The following is a 9,931-nucleotide window of genomic DNA, read 5'->3' on the forward strand; positions in this document are numbered from 1 at the left end:
CTAAGATTCAGACTCTAAGACAAACAAAAAATCAAACCTAGACTAGCACCGAACCTTTACCATCAAACTAATGTGAGCAATTTGGGAATTAGAATTCTTAAGTGATAACAGATCCCATCATGGATGTGTACAATCTATCATTCGATGAGTTATATAAGAGGATTGTACAAGCTTGATGGAAGCACTTTCCAGATGATCACCTGTCACCTGCATTCACAAATGAAAGGATGATAGTGTCAGACACTAGGAATCATCCAACTACCATTGTCGAATCTAGCTTGGCCTAAGCAAGAGCCAGAAGCTCAAATTTTTAGTATTTGACATATGAGAATGAGAAATTTGCAAAGAACTTCCAAGCTGCCAGGTAAGAGGTAGAACAACTCCAAGCAATAGTGTAAAATGAAATTTCCACATTGGGGGAGATGAGAACAACAATACTAGGTGAAGTATTAGCACTCAGAGAAATCATGTGGAAACTCTATTATGGATTTTTCATTGTTCATAAAGCAATCGTCTGTTTCAATGACCTATAGCAGTGAAGAAAGGAGTCTGTTAAAAATCTCAAAAACATACATGCTTCCATTGCTTATGTTTAGGAGTGGAAAATGTAGTTCAAAGGGGCCCCTCTTGACTTAGTGAAGAAGATGAAACCACACGCGGAGTTGGAGAAAGCAAAGGTTTGAATGGTTATTTAGAACAAAGAGCATCTTGCCTCATTCATCAGCTACACATAGGCCTCATATGTGTGGTTGTATAGTAGTTTGTATGTCTTGGTGAAAACACAACATATCCCATAAACCTATTCCCTCACCAATGTTAAACCTAAGAACCAAATCTAAGAAGAGATCGATGAGCACTTGGAGCAGCTAAGACAAGAAGCCACCAGTGAAGACTTGGAGTTGAACACACACAACATGAAAAATTTCATCAGTGGTCCTGTCAAGGTTAAGAGAGTGTTTCTCATGCTTCAGGAAATAGTTGGATACAAGTTCCAAGATGGTGTACCCTAATGCCATTGAGGCTAGATTCCACTTCCAGAAAGACACCGTTAATTAGCTTGGGGACACCATCACACAATACCAAGCTTGCCACCAATATGTGACCAAGAAATAGTAAGTGGAGATTGTTGAGCTGGACTTTCACAAAACTCCAGAATCATAGTGTTGTGTCTTGTTAGGTTGTCTCTACCTTATTTTTTCTTATATTGGTACATGTAGAAAATGTAATATTATTTATAATTATGTTGCAAGTGAAATTCCAAGTGTCAATATTGGAATATGAAAAGTCATCATTAATGTAATGGGTCATTTTGTGATGAAGTTGAAGAGTCATGAAGGTAGTCCAAAGGTCACAAAGAAGAGTTGAAGAGTCACCCCCTCTTGTTATAAATAGAACCTCATAACCCATGTAACGGGATTTTCGGGAGCCAAGTATTTGGCTATGCTTAGGCCTGTAAAGAGCTTGGGTGTACTATGAAGATCCTTGTCTTTTCCATAGAATAGAGAAAGTATGCTTCTTTCGAGGAGCAAATTTTCTTGACTGTAATGTTCCATATTAGGTCTAGTGGTCGTCAATGGTGTATGGATGGATGGAACTTTCACTTATAACAATAAAATCATAGCTAGCATGCTTTCATGCATATGTTGCTAATATAGTAGGACTATTCTTGTTGTATTGGCAACGTATGTTACTTAACTTACACATATGCTTATGAACTGTTTTGTTTACATTTCTGTGAATCTTGTTGAATGTGTGTTGTTGAATTAACTCATCACTTTAACTCATGGACTATTCTGCATCTTATCTTGTGATTTCATTTAGCTCGTGTGTTCCCTTCAAGCTGTGTACTATTACAAACTTCCAAGCGACAATCTTCCTTTTCCCTTCGTGTGTTGGAACCTTCATGCATCACACTTAACTCTCTACAGGGTCACACATTTTATCTTACCTGAAGTTAGCTTACTTTCCTCTATGTGTTTTCACAATCAAGGCATTACTTTACCATCCACTACTGGGACGCCTACTCCTAACGGTGTGAGATCTAGTTGGGACATCATATCGGGGATATCCCTTGAATGTTGGCGGGTTTTGGGTTACTTAGTTGTTCTTTAAAAATACCAACAGACCTTTAAACATTAAATTTTCAACTCAGAACTCGTCTAGTTATTTCAAGGTTGTCCACACTGTATGTGCAAAGAATAGTGTTCATGTAACCTAATCTGTCTAGTCCTATTGAAAGGTAAATGCATGAAAACATAAGAAACAACTAGGATTTTATAAAAGAGTAGACTTACTCACAACTTCATGAATTCAAAAAGCAAAATCTTATTTAAGATAATCGAAGCATTAAACCTTCTAAAAATAATTCTTCTAAGTACAAGTTGTTTCCTAGGAAATTGTAAGTACAGGAAAGAAACAACACGCTTGACTAGAAAGAAATTTGTTGAAAGAAATATCAGACCTTGCTCTTAAAATTTCTTCATCAATCATAGGAATTGACAGGATAAATAATGATTTATAAAATAAATTATAAAAAGTCTAATTCTAATGATATTTACTGAAATTTTTGTACCAACTATCAACATAATGAACAATTCAGTAACAATGATCGATTCTAGAAGGAAATCGATTAATTGAAAAATAGGAATGAAATATTTGAAATGTAAATTTAATAACACAAAGAGAGTAATAGTCATTCCTGGATTGGTCCCATGATCACTAGAATTCAACCGTCTTAGAGAGAAATCATTGGAAGAATTAAAGCTAAACTGTGTAAGTCTTTGTTATATTAATCAACAACAATATTACAAAGTATGTTTGTAAAAACCCATAGCATAGGTATGAGAATCAAAGTAAAAATATTTTTTACTGAGGCTTTGTTCCTTGCTTTTATAATTACAACCATGTCTATAATTAAAATAAAGGCATGATCTCAAGAATATAAAGATTCTTAGGATGATCAATTCATGTTGGGTGCGGGATCCCCCAAGGGAAGTTTTGGGGCTTAGAGCCCAGATTTTGATTAAACATTGTGATTCTGATGTAAAGACTCCACATTTTGTGAGCGCATAGCATATAGTTTGTAAAAGATTCATAGGGTTGTCCACACTTAGTTTTGTTATTGCAATGTTGACTGTAGAGATCTACCCATGGTCCATAGACCATAGGATTGTATAAATAGAGTGAGGCTCTAAGTAGTTAAGAGAGGAACGAGTAAGAAAAGATGAACATATGATGTATGCGAGATAGATCTGTGGAGTGAAGTCTAGTTTTTGGTTGTAGAGTAGGAGAAGGCTCTGTAGCTAAGTGCATAGAGGCCTAGTAGTCTGCAGTTGAGTGCGCAGGGCGATTAGAGTCTGTAACAGTTGGAAGTATCAATAAAGAGAAGTTTACTATCATTTCTATGTATTTGTTTCCTATTTTATGCATTTGTTATATTGCGTATGGAATTCACTTCTAATACTTATATGATGTGTGCATGTGTATAATTGTATTGATAAATTGAATGCAAGATAGAATATATTTTTATGTGAAGTTAACTAAGATAGATTAAGAAGATAAGTAAGATACGTTGTTTAGTTTGGGGAAATAGTGCAATTCGATGCCCCAACAGCGCGAAAGAATCTCAGCCCCTAGTTAGGGCTGCGCGAAAGATGATTATAACATATCTTGAAGGTATTTAAGGTTGGAACAATGTGCGAAATGACCTGCACGAAGAAAAATCTAGTTGGACTAAATTGACATCTCAAACATCTCAAGGGTGTGGAAACTTGGTTCCAACATCCCCCCATACTGCTTTGGGTGAGACCTCAATCCGCACTCCATGGGTTGATGCCAAAAGGGCTAGTAGTGTAGGGATTTGTTTGGCTAAATAACTCCGAACCTGGGTCAGGCTTCCATAAGCCAATAAATGGTTCCATTGCCAGGACCAGAATTTGCATAGAGATGTCTGATGTCGTATCATTGCAATCCAACTAAGAAGGAAATTGAAAGCTGGCTGGACAGAAGAATTCACGAGTTCACAGTGCAGGAGAACATGAACCCGTGACTGTTAAAAGAAGAGTGGTTAGACTACTACCTGTACATGGAGATCCACGAAATCTTCTTCGTGTCCTTCCCTACTAAGCTATATGAGTGGATCGCGTAGCTAGCAGATAGCCAAGGAAGGTGGAAACTTGATCGTCCTATTGTGTGGACCCCAGAGTTAGTGCGAATATTGGAAGCATCGGAGGATAAGATCGTGCGTGTCATTGATCATTGGCTCGATCAGATTATAGGAGGATTCATTACTGAGTTCGTGGTCGACACCTCAGTTAGCTACAGCAAGGCAGAGTGATGCTTTCTCAAAGGACCGTGAGGTAAGTACGTAAAGTCTTTAAATACTTGGATGAAAATGCCATTGTACGAAAAGAGGGTTATGCAATTACCTTGATGTTCAGTGCTACGGCAAGTGGAAAATCTTATAGGAACAAAGGAAATAAGGGACCGGGAAATAGCTCCTTGATTGCACCTCCATGAGGAGATGAGGAAGAGCTCACGAAGGTCTCTCCAAAAAGCGCAATCCATCTAATAAGGAAAAGAATTCTACGAATACCACCTCCACCCACACTTCCGCCAGCTTCACCACCATCACCTCCATCTTTACTTATGCCACCTCCACCACCACCGCGAGTCCATATGGCAAGCACAATGAAGTTGCCTGTGTTCAAAGGATTGGGAAATGAGGATTCAGACCAATTTCGATTTTTGGTAAGGATTGTATGGGAAGCGCAAGGAGTTATAGATGATAATATAAAGAAAGTGACACTAGTTAGCGACCTGCAGGACCACACGCTGAACTAGTATATTAAGCACTCCAATGACAATCCAAATGCGGGGATCACAGATATCCAAGCAGCGCTAAATAGATAATTTAGCAGGCCGAAGTCTGGAGCACAGTCGATCATCAGATTCGAAGAGATCACAATGCTACCAGGTGAGACTCCTTGGGAGTTGGATTAGAGGCTGAAATGTACGATTTGTGAAGCTAATATGAATATGATGGATGGACAACATTGCAAGTGGTTTGTAGCTTTGCTAATGCCACATTTGAGGAGTGTGCTATTGCAACAGAAGATAATGACTCAAGCAGAGGCCTTAGAGATTGTTGTGAGGCTACATGAGACCTCGATGTAGGATCCTAACTTGGGAGTTCAGCAGATCCACATGCTGTTGAAGAATTTATGCCTTCAGATGCAGAGTCTGAAACAGAACAGGACAGCTTGACCAGAAGTGCGTGAAGAGGTATGGTGTGTAAAATGTAAGGGTTAGGGTCATGACAAGGACCACTGCCTGGTTTTCACAAATTACCTCATAGGCAAAGGACCAATTCCTTTAAGGCTGAAGGTGCAAGCAGGACCTAGCACAGTGCCTGCTTTATGACGCACAATTTGTCAAATAGCTGGAAAACATGCCACGGACAATTGTCACTTGCTACAGAAGTATACGAAAAATTAGTAACAGTTGTTATGCAAATTTTGTAGGTTAGTGGGACACGATGAGTGAACTTGTAGAAGCTATGAGTTAATGATGGATAGAACTCCCACCTACAGATTTTAGGCTAAAATACGACCCCTTGATTAGACTGCAAGAATGGCGCGAATAGGATTTCAGGGGCACAGACAAGGCCGAGGTGGAGGAGGACCTTGATGAGGTCACAGACAGTTGATATGCTACAATTGCAAAGGGCCATGACATTATGCTTGTGATTTCATGAATCCAACATGCCCGTCGTGTTTGTATTGCACTTTGTTTGATCATGAGATAGAAGATTGTCCTACACTGATAGCTAGAATACGCAACAAAGGAGCACTACCGCCTCCCCCGACTTAGAACCTAGATATGATGAGGTCTGAATTGCGCGAGGAAGATCTCAATGTGAAAATTGTGCTTCAAAGTGGAATCGTGACAAGAGATGACAAAGGCAAACAGCCAGAAGATAGTACTTGGGTTCACAAAGCTCCGGTGAAAGAAGTGGAGTTTGATTTGGAGCGCACTCAGGAAACCTTCATGGAAGCTAAGAAGAGCTTTACTGATGCCTCTACTTCAGGAAGCAAAGATACACCAGAGCCGAAGATGGACCCATCTATGCTCATAATGTTCTTGGAAACATGTATGAAGCTACTGAGCGACAGTAAGGCTATGAAAGGGTTATAGGAACTTATTAACAAATGCACCAGGACCGTGCTAGGAGAATCGCGTGTAGTCACGAAGATTGGAAAACATAAAACAAGGATGGGAAGAGAAATGAGGCTTACCACGTAGATCAAAGAATATGAGATGGATCAAGTCATCCTGGATTTAGGATCGGATGTGAATGTTCTGCCGAAACAGGCATGGGAGCGAATGGGGAGACTTGTACTGTAGTGGTCTCCAATTCAGCTAAGAATGGAAAACCAGTAGAAAATAATACCCATGGGGCAATTGCAGGGAATAAAAATGGATATTGAGGGAGTGAGTGCGCTCACGACTTTGAAGTAATAGAGATTGTTGATGGCAGTAATCCCTACCCCATGCTCTTAGGAATTGATTGTGCCACTAACATGAATGGGGTGATTAATCTGAAGAAGTGCAAGATGATTTTTGAGAAGAAATCACTACTTGTAACTATATCCCTGGACACTGTTGAAGGATCGCACTATGTGGAGCCAGTGCATGACTATGAAAGTGATGATGATTTGGGCTACATCTATAAGATAACAGCGCGAGAGAAATACTAGGTAAGTCCCACCCTGGATGGGGGGATTTAATGGGAGAGCGAGAGCTCCTGTACTTTAGATTCTAATGAGGAGATAAAATGATGGTAGAATCAGTTACAAGAAGTAACTATGCTAAATTGTAATATGATGGCAAGGTCACTGCGTTACGTATCAACATAAATAAGAGATCTACGTACTTATGATGGTGTAAGTGAGGTAGATACCTTACTGAATAAATTTGAAAGGGATGTGCTAGAAAAGAAATGCTTCCAGGCCTTGGAGTGGGTATTGTGCGCTATACCTGCGAGATGGTGGGGTATGCACAAAGGAAGCTTTGACGACTGGTGCAAATGTAGGAGAATGATGTGCACATGATTTGGGAATCCTAGGGTGCACCTAATAGACAAGTACAATGAACTGGATGATCTACACGCGAATCTGACCAGGAGGACATAGGCCTATGGAAAAGAGCCCCAACTTGCATAGATGCACATTTACTCTGCACTGAAATACATGGTCAATAAGCATGTGTTGGGGGGGGGGGGTAGATCGCAAATGGCTCTTAATGTTGGGAAGAAATTATGCAGGAAGAGCAATCGTGCATAAGATTCTATGCACAGAAGCATTCACCAAGGTATGCAATGCACTGAACAAAGTATACCGTGCATAGCGAAGTGATTGGGACCTATGCGTACCTGCAGTATTACGGACTTATAGTACAACATGCAAGAAATTGAAGGGATAGACACCTTTTAGTCTTGTCTATGGAGTGGAAGCCGTAATGCCTATGGAATACATTGTGCCTAGCCTACACATAGCAGTGCTCACAGGTGTGACGAATCGCGGAGCCCTCGAGGAGAGGCTCACACGGTTGGAGGAGCTCGAGGAAGAACAATTTTTTGTTGGATTTTACCAGCAGGTCCAAAAGCAGCGCGAAAAGGCTTGACATGATCAACATATTAAGTGTGCACCTTCAAGGTGAATGATTTGGTGTTTTTTTATGATAGTAAGTTCGATAAATTCCCAGGGAAGCTCAGAATGCATTGGCTAGGACCACATGTTATTAAGGAGATCATAGATGGTGGCGCAGTGTAGTTGGTAAAGTTAAGTGGAGAACACTTCCAAGGAAAAGTCAATGGAAGTCATTTGAAGACATACATAGGCAGCTCGGCCATCTAACTAGCTGAAAGACACATAGTCTTAGCGCTCCAAGCAGCTTAAAGGATGCGCGGGACTATAAACTACTCTACCCGGGGACTACGCGATGTCAAGACTACATGCAGTAGAGAAGTGTCAAAGGGTCCCTGACAACGTAAGGCTAGCTACGCTACCACGTGGGTTAGCTGGAAAGTGACCATTACAGTCACTATTCACAATGTGATGCTTGGTTTAAGACCAAATTGAGTGGGCGGTAGGCGTTTAAGGAGAACATTATGGGCTATATTCTTGAAAATTTGTCGCCAGTCAAGCATTAATGGACCAAATGTGGGGGGAACGGTCGAATTAAAACTCAAAAGGTGCTATAAATTACAAAGGGTTGTCCAGCAAACAACACTTGGCAATTTGAGAACTGAGTTGTTGCGCTCCTAGACATTCATGAACCCAGACTTATTCGATCTTCTGAAGGCGAATTCATTGCTTGAGCAATTACCCGAGACGTTGAGAGACTTGTGGAATCACATTATGGTAGCACCTGAAGAAGCCATGGATACTGGAGTAGTGACCATCGAGGAAGCTGCGCAGGCAATTACGGAAGTGGAAGCCCTAGAAAGTGTCGAGATAGTCGCAAAAATACATAAATCGCCGCGCACACTGAGACCCAAGAAAGACAAGTAGGCCATGGTACTGGTGCGCGTATCACTTAGGAATCTGTTAAGAACTAAGCTTACCATGGAAGAAAAGGGGAAGGCTATCAATTTGGAGGCCAAGGAGGAGGAATAATTTGAACAAATCCTGGTAGAGGAGGAGGATGTAGAAATGGAGTTTGAAACCCAAGGTGCAGACCCTCTTACCAGGCTGCCTGCATGTGTTCCTCTGCAGAAGGGTAAAGTGAAGGTTCCCAAAGATATAGATGAGAGCAAGAGCTCTCTACAGACTCTGCTACTCCCTCATGACATTATTTTTGAAGGAGAACACTTGGGATGAGTGCCCTTGCTGAAGTTTGAGGATTGGGATCTCGCGAACCACAAGAAGTTCCTGCATCTCGCAATTGCACAGCTCATGCACTAGAAGAAACATGTGTCGGCCAGAATCATAGAATTGGAGCCACGTAAATGGTTGAGAGGAGTTGAGAAAGTAGGGTTGCTAAACCTGCTAAGGGTGCCACATTACCGTTGTGCCCCAGTGACCATTTTTGTCATTAGGCAACCACTATGCCTGGTACATGATGGATGCTTGTGGCTGGAGGAGCCTATCCCCGTCATAGACCATTTGATTCACAGAATTACTTGGCTCCCTTGCAAAGGGCAGGGCCCAGCAAACATCTCAGAGGGAAAGAGCGATGATTTGGTAATCACAGAGGTCATGAAGAAGAAGTTTAAGCTTGAGAAGAAGAAGGGAGGGTATGCCATTTCCAGCATCAACAACCCTATGGTTAAAGTCGTGACGCAAATATTTGCAACGAAGGTTATCAGGAAGTGCCGCGTGAATGAGGTGCTCACGCCAGTGGTTGTACTAGAAGCATAATGCATAGAAGGGGTCCAGTTCAACTGGGAAAACTACTTATGTGGAGAGTTCCCTGAGAACTATCGCGAGGCACAGGAGCAGGGAAAAACTTTTCACTATGCATGGTTTTGTTGTCCATAGTATTGGTGGCATGGGAATTGCTCAAAGATAACCAGTTCCCGGCGATTGTGGAGGACCTTCTAGAGGCAGCGAAGTATGCTTTTCTGTGGGCAACTAGGGATGTACAAAGGATAAGGGACAATAAAATATTCTAGGTGCTCATGGAGATGAACATCAGAATGGGGATTGATCGCAAGTCATGTTTCTCACCCATGGTCTACAACAGTCTGTAGAGCTTCACAGGGTTCCAGCGAAATTTTCACCATGTCTACATCAGGGCATAGAAGGACACCGCAAAGACATGGTGTGAGTTACCCTATATGGCGACAGACGATGTCATCTTCGCGGTCCTTGAGTCGTGGCCGCTGGATTGCTGCACCCTAGCCAGCTTTGCGGTGGAAGCAGAGAAG

This window comes from Pinus tabuliformis, chromosome 4_2 (assembly GCF_031772625.1).
Source record: "Pinus tabuliformis cultivar Carrire ecotype Pingquan chromosome 4_2, CPIR1, whole genome shotgun sequence".
NCBI lineage: Eukaryota > Viridiplantae > Streptophyta > Pinopsida > Pinales > Pinaceae > Pinus > Pinus tabuliformis.